Source organism: Eptesicus fuscus, chromosome 4, assembly GCF_027574615.1.
Source record: "Eptesicus fuscus isolate TK198812 chromosome 4, DD_ASM_mEF_20220401, whole genome shotgun sequence".
Classification (NCBI taxonomy): domain Eukaryota; kingdom Metazoa; phylum Chordata; class Mammalia; order Chiroptera; family Vespertilionidae; genus Eptesicus; species Eptesicus fuscus.
In genome coordinates, this window is record NC_072476.1 from 70,948,270 (window position 1) to 70,965,433 (window position 17,164).

The 17,164-nt window shown below is 52.6% G+C and overlaps 1 protein-coding gene across 1 annotated transcript in view; it reads left to right on the plus strand.

Moving 5' to 3' along the window:
* LHFPL2 (LHFPL tetraspan subfamily member 2) overlaps positions 1-17,164 on the plus strand; it is a 133,993-nt gene that overhangs the window by 64,593 nt on the left and 52,236 nt on the right. The gene's annotated exons all lie outside the window — the stretch shown is intronic.

A 17,164-nucleotide genomic window follows, 5' to 3' on the forward strand; every position in this document is an offset into this window, starting at 1 on the left:
TTGGGAGAATCTCTGTCCTTGAATAAAATGGATGTAAGAACAATCAGTTGTGAGAACCAGTTCCAGCAACCAGATCCATAGAGCCTTCTGTCTACCCCTTGTCGGCCACTCTCCCCAACACAAGAGCAAATAGAAAACGTGCATGGGATGTTTTTCGTTTTGTGTGTAGCATCCAGTGTTGCAGCATGCCTTCACTGTGCACTGCTGTTCCTGTCTGTGAGGGCTCTTGTCATAACAGCCCTAAACGCTGATTTGACTCTGCCCTGCCCACATGAATCTTCACTCTCCACTGGGACCATTATGCTCCCACCAGAGCATTAGATCATCTCCTCCCCACCCCCACCCCGCCATATCATATGTATTGAGAGCTTTCGATGGAGAACCTGGTTTTGAGGATGGGTGAGCTTTTTCTTTCTGATTCAGCAGAAAATTGTGTGGGAGGGTACAGATTGGTAGCCAGATAGGCAGGTTAAGAAATAATGGTTCTTTAGTGGTTTGTCAGCCCCTTGTGGGAGAATAGCTCTTGGCCTCCTGTTCTGCTATCGGTTATGTTATTTCCACTGAATTTTAAGCTTGGGAAGTTTGGTCAGAGTGAATCTTAACGTGTATTCTGTATGTCACTCTGGGGAGATGCTGACATGTGGTAGATTTACGAAGGCCACACATCCACTTGGCTCTTCCCACCCAGAGCTGGAGCTGTGCTCCCCTGCCCTCGGAATCTGGGCAGGCCTTCTGGCTTGCTTGGAGTGATAGACGCAGCACAAGTATCGTGTGGGTGCCAGAGCCTTGACCTCAAGAGGCCTGTCAGTGTCTGCTTGCCCGTTGGAACTCCCTGAGGCTCTCATCCGCAAGAGGAGGAGCGCTGTGGTGGCCCCTCGCCAGGCAGTGTTCATCGCCAGGCGTGTGAATGAAACCTTCGCCAGCCGACTGAATTTTGAGGAGCTTTGTTACACAACAATAGTTAACGGATATACTAACTTAAGCAGTAGCACCCAACAACCACTCTGAAATAAGAAAGAAAAAAAAGGGGTGTTTAATCAGATACTTTTCTATGAGCTCTTCTGGCTTACAGCTAAATTGCTGGGTAGGAATTTTCCAGAAACCAGAGGCAAGTGAACAGTTAACAAGAACATAATGTGTTTGGCACGTGAGGAACAGCTCCAGAAAACGGCGCCTCATTGCAGCCTGAGGGGCCGGGGGAGGGTGGTGCCAGTGCTGCCTCCAGGGGAGAAGAGCCCCGGAGAAGCTGTCCCTCCCACCTGCGCTCAGCGACATCTTGCCGAGGGCTGGCGACAGCCACCTGAAGGTGAGCGGTGTCCCTTAGGCTTCGTTCTGTCAGCTTAACGACTAGGTGGAAGCAGACACAGCTTCGGATGCGGCCCACCTGCTCCACTCGCCGGCCAGCTGTGGGATGTGAGACCGTGCCCGCGTTCCCAGTCATTGTTACTGCTTCCCAAGAGCAAATCTGATGAGCAGATGTTGAAAGGGACACGTTCTCAGCAGCCCCCTGGTAAGGGGCTTCGGGCCGTGCCCCTCGCGGAGGCCTGATTGCTGAGTGCCTGGGCCTGGCAGCACCACGTCCGGGGGCACTCCACCCTCCGTCTTCTCAGCACCCCAAGTCCAGGTGGGGCTGTTCACATGCTGGGACTTTGGGCTCCTGTGCTGCAGCTGGGAGGCCTCAGAGCCACACCCGGGCCTGAAAATGCTCGGACCAGAAGATCCTCACAGTCATGCTTCGGCCGCACTGGCCCCCGTGAGCTGGGAAGAAGCAGGAGGCTCCAGAAACCATGGGAGTTGGAGCTGGAAAAGACCCACTTGGTCGTGAAGCCTCCCCTTCATCATGGCCAATCGCTCCCCTGGGGAACTCTGGAGCGCTTCGTCAAGTCCGTTTCCAAATGACTCAGGCTGGGAGCCTTCCAGCCAGTCCCTCGGGAGGCGAAACGGCTCTTTCTGGGGAGGAACTATGTTCCTCACGATTGGTTGGGATCTCTGGTTGGTTGGCTCCAGCCCCATCACTCCTGGCTGGTCTCCCTCAGACCACCCTGAACAAGCCCCCCTCTGCCTCTCGCCTTCCCACAGTTAAGTCGATGTCATGCTTCCGCTGAGCAGCAATTAAACAGGGGAGGAGGGGCCTGCTTCCTGTCTGGGACTTTCTGCAGAGATGACTTTGCCCAGCTGCTCCAGTGTTCTGATCCCCCGGTCCGGATTGCTCTCTAATTTCTGGTCCCTGGAACATTTCATATGTGTGGAAACTGCTGGTACTTCCTAAGCACTGTGAGGAGTGTATATTTCACTGTAGGAACGGCATTTTCATGGATAATTATTTGAAAAATTCTTTTGAGTCTTTGCCTTGACCTTGGTTTGTATGGCACGGCCTAATGGGTGCAGAAAACTGGAAGTGGAACATGGCTCCTCCAGAAGCCAGTAATAATGATATCATGCATCCTACACACTGGTGGGCACAGCCATGTAAACACTGTGGTCCCGAGGCATTTTGCGGGGGGAGTTGCTGTAACTCAGTGTTCGGTCAGTAAACAAAGAAAATCAGGGTCTGGGTATCTGCACCGACCACAGCCACGCTAGGAACGTTAGTGAGCAAGGGATCGTGGTTTGTGGGCGTCTGACTGTTGTTCCTGATGAAGCTAGGAGATGAAAAGCAGGAGCTCACCAATGAGACTCAAGTTCAGGCCCTGTGGCCAGATCCAAATTGGGAGAGCCATTTAGATCAGTGTGTTTTTTTTGAGCATGTTCCACAGAATGCTACAGCTCCTAGGGGCATTTCAGGGGCTACCTGGCAGGGTGGGATCAAGGTGGCCCTTGTCTACCCTTTGTTTTATAGTCAGCACAGCTCCGCTTTTATCTGTTTCATATGCAGAACGGGAGTTGCTTGTCAGATCCTGTTTGATAAATAGTGTTCCATGCTCAGAAAGAAAGTTTGCAAACCGCAGGTTCAGAGGACTGACTTCTAGTAAAAACAAACACAGAGAGAAGCCTCTTTAGCCAAGCAACTAACGATTACATTTCTGGGATCCACATAGATCAATCCACAGGCATTTGGAAGCAGCGAAAAGCAAAGAGCTAAACAAATAGATGTTTCGGTGTGACTACTATGTCATCAGGAAACTCTTAGTATAAACGGAACATGCAGACAGTGACCTCTAAGTGGCAAGGTGAACAAGAGGCCAATTCTGGTCATCGATGCAGGTGACTCGGCCAGATTGTGTTGTTTGAGTCAGCACCAGCTGGAGTTGAGATTACTAAGAACCATGTGATCAAGGCGACCATTTATCGAGAGCTTTTCCTTTGCTGTGCACTATGCCTCAGGTGCATGGTCCATGCTAGGAAATGCAGGTTCTGTTATTATTATCATCTTACACATTAGGAAACTAAGGCTCAGAGATTGAGTAATTTGCCCAAGGACACACAGCTAATAATACAGTGATGGAGCTGGGGATAGGTCCCTAGAGGTTATGTCCTTAAATATTCTGTATTGGCCCTCTCTGTTAATCCCTTTTAATTTTGTCTCTGTGTGGGTATTCTCCCCTCCGCCCCCCGCCCCCAATGGTTTTGGTAAATGGACTACCTAAAGATACCTAGTTTGAGAAAATGTCTTATTATAGTTACAACTTAATGGTCAATCCACTCAAAGATTGCTCCACATAAAGTTGAAATTTAGTATTACATGTAAATGATTCTCATTGATAGAAAAGAGAACGTAGAGAAAAGGAGGTGATAGTCTAACCTCAGCAGTGTGTACTAACGCTAAGCAGGCATGTGCAGCTCTGGGAGTATGTCTGTGCCTGGACTTAGTGGCTCACAGGCAGTCCCTCCAGAGTCGTATTGGTGCGGTGGAAAATGGAAGTCTTGAAGTCCGTTGCTAGGGCACATGAGAATAACCTTTGCACGGGCTTGAAGTTTTTAAATGTTGAGTGTTCTTCTCAGATTCTGCCTTAGCGTCTCCAACCCATCCTCTGTATAATGGCCTTAGTTAGCAAAGGCTGGGTAAGGAGGGGTCTCTCTTGAGGGTCTGCTCTTGGCTTGGTTCTTGCCCCTCCAAATGTACATGAACCTAGGGCTATTCTTGCCAATCACTGGAAGTTTCTGCTGGAACTTCTCTCTGGTATGTTGTTGACTCTTTTGGAGCCAAGTAGATCCGCTAAAGAGCGAATTGAGCAGGCGTTTAGTTTTGTTTTCATAGGTGCATTTGGAAAAGCTGGAACTGTTCGAGAAACTATTTCACAGCACATCCAGGTGGCTCGAATGATCTGCCTCCATGCATCACACCCATTTGAAACAAGACTAAAGCTGGTCGTACGTTTCTCTTCTGGAGCCAGTGAGGCCCTCGGGGAGAAACATGAACTTATGTGGGTGCTTAGGAAGCACTGAGTAATAATTCTTCCAAGCCAGGAGGGCCCCATTTGCCCAGCGGAAATTTATGAACACTGCCCTAGTGGCTTATAAAAATTCATTTTCTTTCCCAAGTGCCTCGCTCGCTTCCTGAAAGTAACAGTTTCATTGAAGGATTTGACGGTGCTAGGTCTTTACAGAGACACGCCTGAAAAATCCCATTCTTGATTCTTTAGCAGATGATGATGCTGTTGCTGAGACAGAGCCTTGGATGTGGCCTCCTAGTGAGGCCCGTGTTGGTGAAAGGGGACATGGAGAAAAAGTTGCTCAATTGCAGATACTTACCCGATCTGAGGTGGCAGACAGCTAAGACTGTACATATTAGAGACGGTTGTGCGGAAACACCTCACGGTTTGGACCCGACTGGCTGGAAGCGTGTGTGATTGGCCTCAGAGTGACAGGCAGCTTGTCAGTGGTTTCCAAAACATCTGTCTCAAAGAGGGCGGTTGAAATTCCTACAGGGGAGTGTTTCCATTCATTGTCCATGAGAAACAAGATCGAGTGGGAGTAAGTGAAACAGATCAAGAGGAAATGAGTCTGCTCTCCACTTGGGATTACAATGCAGATGAATTCCATATTTTGGTTAGGGAATGTTTTCTTTTAGAAAAGAAAAGAAAGAAAAGTTTAGAGTCTGACCCAGTTATTAAAAAGCAGACTAAGATGCAGTTAAATGCCTGCCAAAAGTTTCTTCAGTCGGTTGTATTTTTGTTTTTGTGTTTTGTTGTGTGTGTGTGCATGTGCGTGTTGTGTGTGTGCATGCGTGTATGCACATCCGTGCGCACAAGAAAATGGCCCAAGACTCCCTGGCACGCTTTTCTGCCCTTGGCCTGACTTTCACACCAAGGTGGCCTGACCTTGCCAGAACAAGCAGCTTTAAAACTGCCGCAGTCAGCAAGGCTGTGGATCCTCACCACATCTGCACATCGGCGACCTGAGGATTCAAACCAATGATACATATTAATCGTATTGACTAAAATCACAGCTGAGGTTTTTCTTGTAAAAATGGTGGGCCTGTAAGAAAGCAACGCTCGATTTGGAATTAGAGATTATACTAGTATATGCCCACCTCATCCCCTCCTGTATCAGGAATGGACCAGGCCAATTTGCCCTTCCCACATGGTGTTTAAAATGTGCTCCCTCTGATGGTTCCCAACCAAAGAGCTGAGCTCTGTTTTACCTTCTGAGGTGTCGCATAGCAGGGAGGTATTGGACACGAGCTATGGGCAAGGTCATGGTATCGAGTAGGGGAGACACACGGTTCCTGCTCTCCTGGAGTTGACTGTCTGCAGCAGCCTGGGTGCTCAGAGAACTGGGAGGCTCTCCATGGGCAAGTCAAGCATCTCTTTCTCACGGCTACCCTGGCACCGCGGGCTGGTCAGTGACTTTGGTCAGCCACCCTCGGCTCCCCATCCTGGTCCTAGGTAGGTCAGCCATGCTTAGGTCCCAGCCCCTCACAACGGCCCAGAGGGAATGCTTGCAGCCTGCCCCTCCCCCCCGCCCAGCCACTGGAAGTGGGTCTGCATCCAGCATTTGGCTTCATCTGCTGCTTCCATTTCTAATTTCCTTATATTCGGGAGAGCATGTGGGCATGTGATATTGGCATAAAATCATTTTGTACATTTTCCCTGGATATAAGGAAATTGGAAATGGAAGCAGCAGATGAAGCAGCTGGCCCTCTAAGGCAGGCTCCGGCCACCCCTCCCAAGTCACCTTCTCCGCCTCCAGTTGGCATGTAACAGTGGCTTTACGTCTTGCCCTGGTCCCTGATACTTCGTCCTAGTTCTCACTGTGCACAGATCTCCCCGTCTCCTGCAGTCCCTGGCTGTGTGTACCTGAAGGCGATGTGACTGGCTGAGGAAAGACTGTCTTCGGCCCCACCGTGGCCTCCCTGGGCTTCCTGTGCTTCTGGGGGCTGCACAGGAACCCGGCCTCCTCGCCGTATCCCGCTGCACCCAGGAGGCCAGGCCCTCCGTCTAGGATTGTATCTCAGGGACAGGGCTTAGGGCATGGCCATCCTGCCCTGCGCTCCCGCTCAGAAGGGCACAGAGAAAGTGAGAAACCCAGAGAGCTCAGCAGGAAGGAGGGGAGACGCCATCCAGGGCTGCCCCGGACACACACTCCCTCCCGTGGGCAGGGCAGAGCTCCGGGAGGTGCCCATCGGCACTTTCGGAGCAGTTACCGAGTGCGCACCCCTGTGTCCCTGTGGGGATGGGACCGTGTGACGGGCGAGGCGGGGCCCGAGGAGTGGGGGGACCGTCTGGTGAGGGAGAATGAGGTGCTCTTCAGTCCTGTGCTGCGCACGGACGGGCACAGGTGAAGGCGGGGTCCTCAGTGCGGAGTAGCCTAAAGGGAAAGGCTTCCATGGACGAGGTGGCGTCCACACTGGACCCGGGAGGACGGGGGGGAGGTGGGAAGGAGTGAGGCGGTGACGGCACCGAGGGGAGCGCGTGCAGGAGGTCCACTTGGCTGGAGCTCCGAGAGCAGCGGGACAGGCTCAGCGTGTCGCCGCCTCCCAAGCCCTGGCCGCAGCCGGGAGGGGCCAGCAGGCGATTCCTGGAAGTCCCAGGAAACAGTTCCCCAGCGCCCTTTGCTAGTAGATTCCGGTGGGACCAGGACAGGGCCGGGCAGCCTGTGAAAATGGGTGTTGGGTCGTCCCCCTGCCTGGGCCACAGCACGTTTCCCATCCCGACACCGCGCCTCCCTGGGGGCCCTGCCGGAGAGCGAGCCCTGGGGAACACGCGGCCCCTGGGGCCGGTGAGCGTCTCTCTGCCTGATGGTGAACCGGAGCCCTCACACAACGCCGGAGAGTGTTTCAGAGGATGGGAAGGTGGCTGGACAAAAACCTCGACTTCAATGGTGGCTTGTGTGGTTTTTTTTCTAAAAGACAGCTACAAAGGTCACAGAGCTATTAAATTTCTGCAGTTTAAGGGTTCTGGAATTACAGATGGCTTTCCTCTTAAAGTGGACCCTCGTCATAACTCAAACTCAAAGCATTCTAATGTTATTTCTACTACAGAAATGTATTTTTTTAAAATGGAGATGCTTTTTATTTTCTTTAGTTTAACAGCCTCAGCGGTTCTGGTTTCTGCCGCCTGTAGGCGAGGTGGGCGCCGCTGACAGCTGCCCTCGCTAAGCAGGTCGGCAGGCACTCGCGCTGCCTTAACGATCACCGTTTTCCTGCCGTGCAAGTCTGAACTGAAAGTTCTCTTTTGTGTGGGTTTTCAGCACAGTATGACTTTATGGGCTTATTTTTTACGTTCCCCCCTTTTGAGTGTTACTGGATCCCCAGTCACCGGAAGGCCGGGATCTGTTTCAGTAACTGATTTATCAGGTGCTGGGCCGGTCACACACTTCACTGCAAGAGTTTATGGAAGGGACCCCCGCCTCCCTCCCTGCGGACTTGGTGACTGGCTCGGCCACCAGCCCGCCACCGAGTGCGACAGGCCGTGGCCGCCTTTATGTTTTCCACGCGGCCGTAAATGTGAAGTGGCTTCTGCAAGCCACAGCACATGTGAAATACGAGCGCTGTAACCTCCGCCGGCGGCCCCGGGTCTCCCGGCTGCCGCGCTCTGGCTGCCTCTGGAGTGGGCAGGAGACCTCAGGAGTGGGCGAGAGACTTCACGCAAGTGCTCCTAAGGCCCTTGGGCCTCAGTCAGTTCAGATTCCATCAGTAAGTGCGTGGAGGATGCTGCCCCACGTTCTCCCCCTCCTCTGGTTCCCCAGATGTTTCATCTCTCCCACCTTCACTGCTCGCCGGCGGAGAGGTCCTGCTAGACTCCTCCTTTCCAGGCGGCTGATTTAGGGTCTGGCTGAGAGCACACCGGGCAGGTCTGGGGCGGGTGGGGTGATGGATGGTGGGGAGGTGGTGGTGGGGAGGTGCGGCAGCCACTCACTGGTGATATATCAAGCAGTTAATCAGGAGACCCGCTTCCTCTCAGTGGGAGGTAAGGGATTTTCTATTCTTTGTTGGTACTGCTAGTATTCATCCCGGTTTCCCTCTCGGAGACCTCAGGCTCTGCTCTAAGCCTTCCATGATTCCCTCTGGCAATGCCAGAGGTCAGCATTGTTCCCTCACCAAAGACACCGGAGATCACAGACCTCGGGGTTTCCTTGTTGCTAAAGGCCAAGGTTGTGGGAGGACAGCTAGCCCTGTGTCCCCATAACAAGGCAGTGCTGCGGGCAGGGCCGTGTGGTTTAGTCAGAGAAGCAGGTGGTTCCAGATCAGCCCCAGAGAGCACTTCGAGGAGAGCACTGTCTGTCTCGCAGGCAGGAGGACCTGTTGCCCAGCGCTGCTGTTAAAATAGTGAAGCTCGTAGCTGCTTTAATGTGCCACTTGGAAGTCGGAGCTGGTTATGGAGGGGCAGCAGCGACAGGATGCTTGAATCCACGCCCCAGTCCACAGGTGCCAGGAATGATCCCAAACACCTCCACTGCCTCCCCCTCTCAGGGAGACTAAACATGGTGGGCGTGGTCCTCCTCCCGCCAGTTCCCTCCTCCCCACCCGTCCCCTCCCGTGACCGCCAGGCCCTTCCCCTTTCCAAAGACTGAGACTGTGAGGCCAGCATGGTTCCCACCAAGGAGAGCTGAGGCCAAGGGCTCTGGCCTGTTCAAATCAGTGGCTGATCCTTCAGAACTGAAAGGAGGAACTCGAATGGAAACCATTATTTTTGGAAAGACGCATCGTGTTTCTTCCGTCCGTTCTGCAGCGTTGGCAGATAAAAGGCTGCAGCACAGAGACCGCCACCAATCCCTCTTTGAGGAAACAAACAGGACCGTGACCCAGTTCTGTCCCTTTTCATTTACTGTCCCGGCGATGGTTCAAACATTACCGAGGAGAACTGGAACAGTTCCATTTCATAGTTTAGTTAGCATGAAACATGTCTCTTAGCACACAAGGGAATGCATATTGATGGGTATGGCGGGTATTATGTTTGTTATGTTGCTAAACACTTTGCTGGTACAAAATAAATGCAAAAAAAAAAGAACTGTTTTATCTGAGATAAGGAAACTGGTGTGCGTGTGTAAGTGTGTGTGGGTGCACGCATGTACTTTTTAAAGCACTTTGTGTTGGCCGTGCGCTGTGCTAATCACCGTTCGAGGCCACTGAGAGTGTCCTGGAGAGCTGTGGGCCTCTGTGACATAGAGTGAGAGCATTAGTGCTGACCTGTGTGGTCCTAACCAAGTGCAGTGTGAGACAGAGGAGAGATTTGTGTGGCTTAGAATGGAATTTAAAAATCTATCTTATCAACTTCACAGGGAGGCCTATGGAAATGCTAATCACTTATATTTTCAGCAAAACATTTGGCTGGTTTGTGTCGAAGTTGGGCCGGGGGCGGGGGGGGGGGCGGGGGCGGGGGAGGGGGAGAGGTGGTTTACGGAAAATGCCGAGCATGTGGGCTTAGGTCTGCTCCCACCACGCCACATCCTTGGACACTGATGTGGGCGGCCTGTCCAGAGACCAGTCCGCATGGACTGCCATGCATGACTCCCTAGCCCAGGGGACAGTGCCGGGGGCCTGGGAGCTCTCAGTTTCTCTGGGAAGTGGGGGAGGCAGAGGTGATGGGAAAGGCAATCATTAAGGAATTTTTTGAGCACCAACTGTGTGTAATAATAGCAATAACCACCTTTATTGAGTGCATATGTAGTATCTAGGTCTTGTGCTCAGCACTTCACAGTCCTTTGTTTATTTCCCACAGTAGGCCTGGAGTACTGAGTTTAGTGCTTCCCACAATTTACAGACAGGGAAACCGGCTCGGGGAGTGAGCGGCTTGCCTAGGGTCATCACATGGCTATTGGGTGGCAGGGCTAGGAATCTGAACTCTGTTGCAGACTCACAGTTCGTGCCCTTAAGGATTGTGCTCCCTGGTGTGTGCTTGGCGCTGGGAACTAGACAATAGAAAAAAATCTATGGGGTGGGTATGTGCAGATCTCAGCCAACTTGTGGATCTTAAACAGAACAGGAACTACTCACTCTGCCAGTGCTGCTCTCCTCAGCACCGGCATCATGTGGGGAAGAGAAACTGCGCCAGTGCAGGTGGGGCTTACCTTCAGAAGCAGTGAAAAGTTGAATGTGACGGGGGTGGTGTCGTGGGTGATGGTTCTTGTTGATTTTGGAAATAACTGTAGTCTACTGGGGTATAGTCACACATTCAGGTACTCGGGCTGCTGTAAAGCAATAGGGAGGAGTGGAGACGGGGGTAAATTGGAGACTCTAGAGAGCAGCTGCCACTTAGCTCTAATCACCTGTTATCATTTGGAAATGTAGGCCCATTATTTACAGGAATACGGATTCCCTCCCCCCTCCCTCCAAGAAAAGCCATAAATTGGGTCATCTTTTGTCTATAAGCTTCCAGATTGAGACCTTAGGAGACGTTGGAACAGAAATGGGGATGTAGAGTTGAGAAACCAATAAAATAGACCAGGGGTAAACAGTCCATTTCACTTTGCTGCAGCTTGCACCAGCACTTCTCAGACTTCGGTGTGCAAACTTCAGTGAGGGGGGGTCCTGTTCAAATGTCCGTGCTGATTCAGGAGCCCTGGGGTGGGCTTTGAGATTCTGCAGGATTGGGCTCTGTGGAGAAGGACGCTAAGGCGGCATCTAGATTTGGTTGGGAAAAGCACTGTGATAAATTAGTGCCGTCTACTGGAAGCGAAGAAAGGGGAAATGGCCGGACATATTTGCCCTCCCAGTAGCACCCCAAGATCATCAGGTAAATTTTGTGTTGATGGTCATTTCCAGTGTTCCCCTAAAAAGTCAGCATTTGAGAACACAGCTAGGCCAGAAGCTTCTGAATTTTACACCCTCCCTTCTTAGGCACACTCCTGCATGTAAGAAAAACTTGGATTCATCTGTCATCTGAGAAATTGGGGTTAGACTGTTAAGTTTTCAACTTGGGTGGGATAAAGAGAGAGTTAACGGATTGGCTCGCCCTTCTTTCTGCTGTGTTCTGAGGATACAAAAATATGTCTTGAATACGCTGGTGTTCCGTTACTTCCACGTGGCCTTGGCGTCCCTTCAGCATGGGGTCCGTGATGGGAGGAAAGGGTGGGTGCTGAGGAAATTACGTTGAGCAGAAATCCTCTTGTTTCCATTCACTGAGAGCTGTTCTTGGAGCCCTCTCCCGGTCCCCTGCCGGTGTTCAGTGCCCTTGGAATTGTATGCCAGGAAACAATATGATCTTTCTAATTGGGCACGTGGGAGGAGAGGCGCGGGTGAGCCAGGATACCCTGGCCGTTGACACCTAAAAATAGATATTTTTCCCCGTGAATAAATGAACGTTTTGGGGGACAAAATGCCTCGCGCGTTTCTAGCCATCTCGGACAGTTCCACAGAGGAGGCCAGCGGGGCCCCGGGTGCAGCCAGGTGGGTGGAATGCCAGCCATGGGGACTGGGCCCCTCGGAGAAGACGTCAGTGGGCTCCCGGGGGCAGAGGCTGATCTCAGGTCTGAGGCCAGTGCACACAGGCTAGTGAGGTCGGGGTGCTGGGGTGGGAGGAGAGGGTCTTGGCGCAGTGCTTACGCTGTGCGTGCCTGAGAGTGCCGAGTGCAGGTGCTGACTCAGGAGCTCTGCCTGGGAGGCTCTGCAGTTCTGACGAGTTCCCCGGTGATGTCCATCCCGCTGGTCCAGGGAGCGTCAGGCTTTGAGTGACGCAGTTCACCATGACCTTCAGGACACTGAGGAAGGGCGCAGGCGCACAGACTGGGGAGTTACCCGCTCCATTTTTACCATCTTGTATTTGGCCTAAGCTGAGAACAGGCAACAGCTTTAGCAGGTGTTTCTCGTCATTCCAACAACATTTTCCTTGCACGGTGTGGTGGTGACACTTCAATATTCCTAGTATTGTGTGTTATGATTTTGCTGGTCAAATGGTTGGGAGACCCCGAACACTGTAGACGTAGTATGTGCTATCTACATAATAAAACCCTAACATGCAAATTGACCGAACGGTGGAACAACCAACCAGCAGAACAACTGGTCTCTATGATGCGCACTGAACACCGAGGGGCAGACGCTCAATGCCTTGTCCCCCAAGAGGGAGGCAACCACCAGCGGCCAAGGTGGGTGCCAGCGGGGGGGGGGGGGGCTGATCGCCCCACCCGCTAGTCACCCCACAGATGGCCCTGATCGCCCGCCAGGCCTAGGGACCATACTCTATAATATTGGGAACAGTCTCTTAGATTTAAAAATTAAAACCTGGCAAGGCTACTCTAACACCGAAAAAACAGGATGATGCAGCGATGACATGCATGGACTCTGGCTTACACATTTTGTGGTCAGCCCTGATTCTGACACTTACAACTGTGTGACAAAGCCAATTACTTCTCTCTGCTTCAGTTTTTCCACCCATAAGACGGGGGAAATGGTACTACTGCCTCAGAAGGATCATGTTATGTACTACTTTTTATAATCAGGGGAAAAAAAAATAAAAGGTCACTGGTGCATGCAGGTCCCAGATTGCGATAGGGATGTCCGACTGTTGGTTTAGGCCCGACATCCCCCGAGGGGTCCCAGATTGCGAGAGGAAGCATGCACTGGGCCTCCAGTTTGGTGAATAACTGAGCAGACTTGACCAAAATTGTCAGGGCAAAAAAATAGCCCAGTCATAAAAGCTGTGAATAAATCTTTATGATAATTTTAAAACTTTCCTGAGGCTGAAGATAGGTAGTGCAATGGGAGGAATAAAACTATTCCGTGAGAGGAGGCTTCTCATCCGGCCTTTTGGAGAACAGCAGGACAGACCTGACTGAGGGCAGAGCTGGTACCGGCTCTATCAGCTGTAGAGGTTTCTTCTCAAGGCGGGAAAACGGCACTCCTCTGTCTCTTTGGGGGAATCTTTTTGGGGGACATCTGGCTGACTGTGTTGAAGAAGTACCAACCTCCTACTGGCCAAGTTCTGCTTGAATAACAGCATCCTTCCCCACCCCCATGTAAGTTTACCCCCTGGGGTGTTGTGGATACCCCCACTCTCCCATAATCCCATGTGCTCTCCAGAGCTGTTTTCAGCCGGTGGAATTGGTGTGTTCTTGGCATGGGTTCCTCAGAACCTGCGGTGAAGTCTGGCAGTGGAAGCCATGACTGAGCGATCGTCACAGATGAAAACCCAGTGAGCTCCTTCTTGGGTCTTTGATGGACCCTCGTGTCCCTGAGGGAGAAGTCCCGGGTCCTCCCAAGGGGATGACCAGTTGTCTGGTCACTGAAATTCTGAGACCGGAGGCCCCAGCTTGTGCTTTTGATTGAATTCCAGAAATCGCTATCCACCCGTGTCGCGTGGAAATGGTGTGGTCAGGTCTGCGGGGAAGCTCTGGATAAGCTGCAGTAACAGAGACCAGCGGGCAGCAGTCGGGATGTGTCTGTGGTCAGGGTACGGAGTTCGGGGCACCCAGCAGACTTGGCAAGGGAGGAGGACTCAGCCTCCCCACCTCCTGTGCAGGGGGCTCAGGGCCTGGAAGGGAGTTAGCTGGCGGAGCTGAGGTCTCTCTCCTGCCCCTCCCTCTCCCCTGGCTGTGCCAGTTCTGGGCAGCTCTGCTGGGGAAGGGGCCCTAGGTCTTTGCTCTTCTGTGTTCCGCCCTCACGCGGGCACCGTGGACAGCCCCTCTCCCGTGGGGAGCACTGAGGAGATGAGACAGGCAGGAGTAGGACTGATGTGAAGGAGGTCTCTGCACCAGGGGGCTTGCTGAGGTTTGCTTTTATCTCTGTTCCCCACAGTGACTTGCAGGGCGACCTGGATGGAAGGCCAGGGTCCTCGCGCACTTAGATGCAGAGCTGCCTCTCTGACTCCTCGGCTCGGCCATTCCTCTGTGTCCTCCCCTGTGGTGTCTCCAGGGCTCAGGCGAAGCCAGTTTCCTGTTGTGGGATACAGAGAACTAAAGCGTCATGGGAGTGGCCCACACCAGAAAATGGGTTTTCTTCCCTTTCACCCTATGACGTTGAAGGCTTTTCTTCCCACGTTCTAGCAAACTTGCTCAACTTGAAACAAAATGCCATTAAAGCTTTTACATTTTTTCCGTGGACTTACAGTAGAGGGCAAAACGTAATATTCTAAGATGTGAGACGCTCATGTGGAGGCGGCTGTGTGACTTTGGCCGTGTTCCTCTGCGTGACATCCCTGGGCCGCGTCCCGGGCTCGGACAGCTTTGTCAGAGCCGGGGGGATGGTGAGGGCCTGCCTGGGCAGAGGAGGCCCTGGACTTGATGAGGTCCTGGGGGCCGAAGCTTAGGCCATTGCTCGCCCAAGGACCTGCAGGCGCTTCAGAAGTAACATGGAAAGTAGGGACAGTTGAGCCCACATCTGGAGTTCTGCTTTCGGGTTCTTGTTTTGTTTTGAATCCAAATGATGGTCAGAAAGAGAAAACCCAGCAGTGGCCACGCGGCCGAGTGAGTCAGCGTGGGTGGGTGAGGCGCGAGGACAGTTCCTCACTGAGTCACAGCCGTCGGAGCTGTGAGTGGCCCCTGACACCTCACTTTCTAATTGCCTCCGGTCTGGAGGAGCCAGCGGAGGCCGGAGCACCCTGCCCGGGGACACAGCCGGCTCAGGGGGGGCTGGAAGAGGAGCACACTCCTGGGCTCCTTGTCCAGGGCTCCTGTGCACCAGGCTGATTCCAAGGTCCCACTGACTTCCTGCTCCTCTCCGGGCCCGAGCACAGGGCTGGCCCAGGCCTGGGAAGCTGCCCTTCCTGTGGTTTCAGCCTTAGGCCCCTGAGAGCCCCCTCTGCTTTCCCTTCAGGGTTTCCTGAGGCCAGGTGTCTGGCCCCCACTTTCCCTCCGCAGGGGCATGGCATCCAGAGCCATCGTCCTCCTCTCCCTCCATCAGCATCCAGCAGGTGTCACATGCCGGCTCGGCCCCAGCTGCCCAGCTTCTCCTTCCTAGGGTGCCATCTGGGTGCTGCTCCCTGGGCTGTGCCGAAAGGCTGAGCGAGGAGCAGCCCTGCCGAGGCTCGGAGGAGCTGGGGCACGGTGTCGGCACCCCTGCCGGGCTGGGGAGGGCTCCGGGCCTCCACTCTTTGGTTCTCATTGCCTCGCTGGCGTTTGTTTTCCTTCCTTCCTTTGAGCAATGGCTTAAAACCCGAGGTAGTACCTGCGCCGTTTGGAGGGGAGCGGCGGGCTCCAGGTCTAAAATATTTAGTAAAACAGCTTTAGTGCTGAGAATGAAAAGAAACAATTTTAGGTGTTGATAAATGCTTGGCAGAGTTCTTCTCCTCTTTTCAGAGCTGATCCTGCAGATTAGGGTTTGGGCACATGGGTTATTGCTTAACAACCCACGCCAGCAGGGAGAACCATCAACGGCGCTTCCTTTACTTCTCTTCTGCTGAGAAGGGGGCTCTGACCTTGGAATAGGAGCCTGTAGTCCCAGCACTGACATCTTCCCAGCCCCAGTGGGCTTCTCACCCCGCCCCCCGCCCCCCATTTCCTTTGTTCAAAGAGATTGACAAGTTGTGCTTTACCTTTCCCACAGTGTCCCGCACCTCCCACCCCCTACCCACCATGTGTACGTTACATTGACCAACTAATACTGACTATGGTTTGTCCGATTTACCCCCATATATCTCTGTCACACATCCTCTAAGGAATGTCACCAGGCAACACTTGGTTCATATGGTTTGAATTACTGTCACACCTAAGAGAACAAAGCTTCGTTTGTTTAAAAATATGCTATAGTGAAGGCTTCCTGTTTAGTACTCGCAACGTGTCTGTGTAAAGCGGCAGTACCAGGAATGTGAGCGACATCTTCTGATTTTTGGAAAGATAATGGCACTGGGTTAGACCTAAGTTAATTTTTCCTGCAGCTGAGCGGCGAATCCCTGGTGTCCCTGAGAAGCAGAGGATTTCAGTCTGCTGGTCCCGCTGGGAAAGACGTCAGTGGCTGTGGTGACAGAGAGAACAGGAGCTGTGTCTCTCATGTCCCCTGACGCACTGCCTGGTTTGGGACGCTGGCTTGGCGCGGTGTGCCCACCTGTCAGCAGGCAGCAGGGGAGGGTGCTGCGGCCTTGCACCGGAGCCCTGCTCACCATCGGATGGCGGCTTCTCCTCCACGCCTTACCCCGATTTGGGTCTCCGGGCTTACTGGGAAGGACAGGGAGTGAGATGGACTTCCTAATAGTAAGAGGACACTAGAATCACTTGGGTGGAAACATTACTGTTTATTCCCCCCCTTTCTTCTTCTGGTTTCCAGAAATATCATCTTCACATAGATTTCGATAATTGTGTACAGATTGCTAGAGGAGTCAATAACTAAAGCAAAAAGGCAAGTGCTTTTAAAGAGTTGCTCCATTCAGAGGCTGGTTTTTACAAGGATGTTGGAAAACATTTTGCGGCTATGATTCATACCCCGATGCTTTGATAAATTCTTGCATTGCACAAATCCATGATTCAGTCTGTCAGATGATTTCCCTTCGTGAGACTCCATAGTAATGCAGAAATTGAGTGATTTGTTTCATGAATCCTTTCATCTGTCTCCCCGGGTAATGCTGTCTGTTTTTAAAGCTGTGAGCGTCTTACCCAGCTCCACGCGAGCCTCGCCGCGTGGCCGGGCTCCATCCTACGCTCAAGCCCTGGTGCCTGCAGATCGCAACACTCTCTTCAGAGCCGTCTGTGGCTTCGTGCTTCAGGGGAAGACGATGTACTTGGCCAGCCCCTTGCAGCCTCTCACAGGAATGCTGTGGCGGTAGAATGAGGTCACCAGCGAAAGTACTCAGTTCTTACGAAGACACCTGCTGCAGGGTTCCAGGTGTTGGTATGGGCAAACTTGTTAAAAGACAGG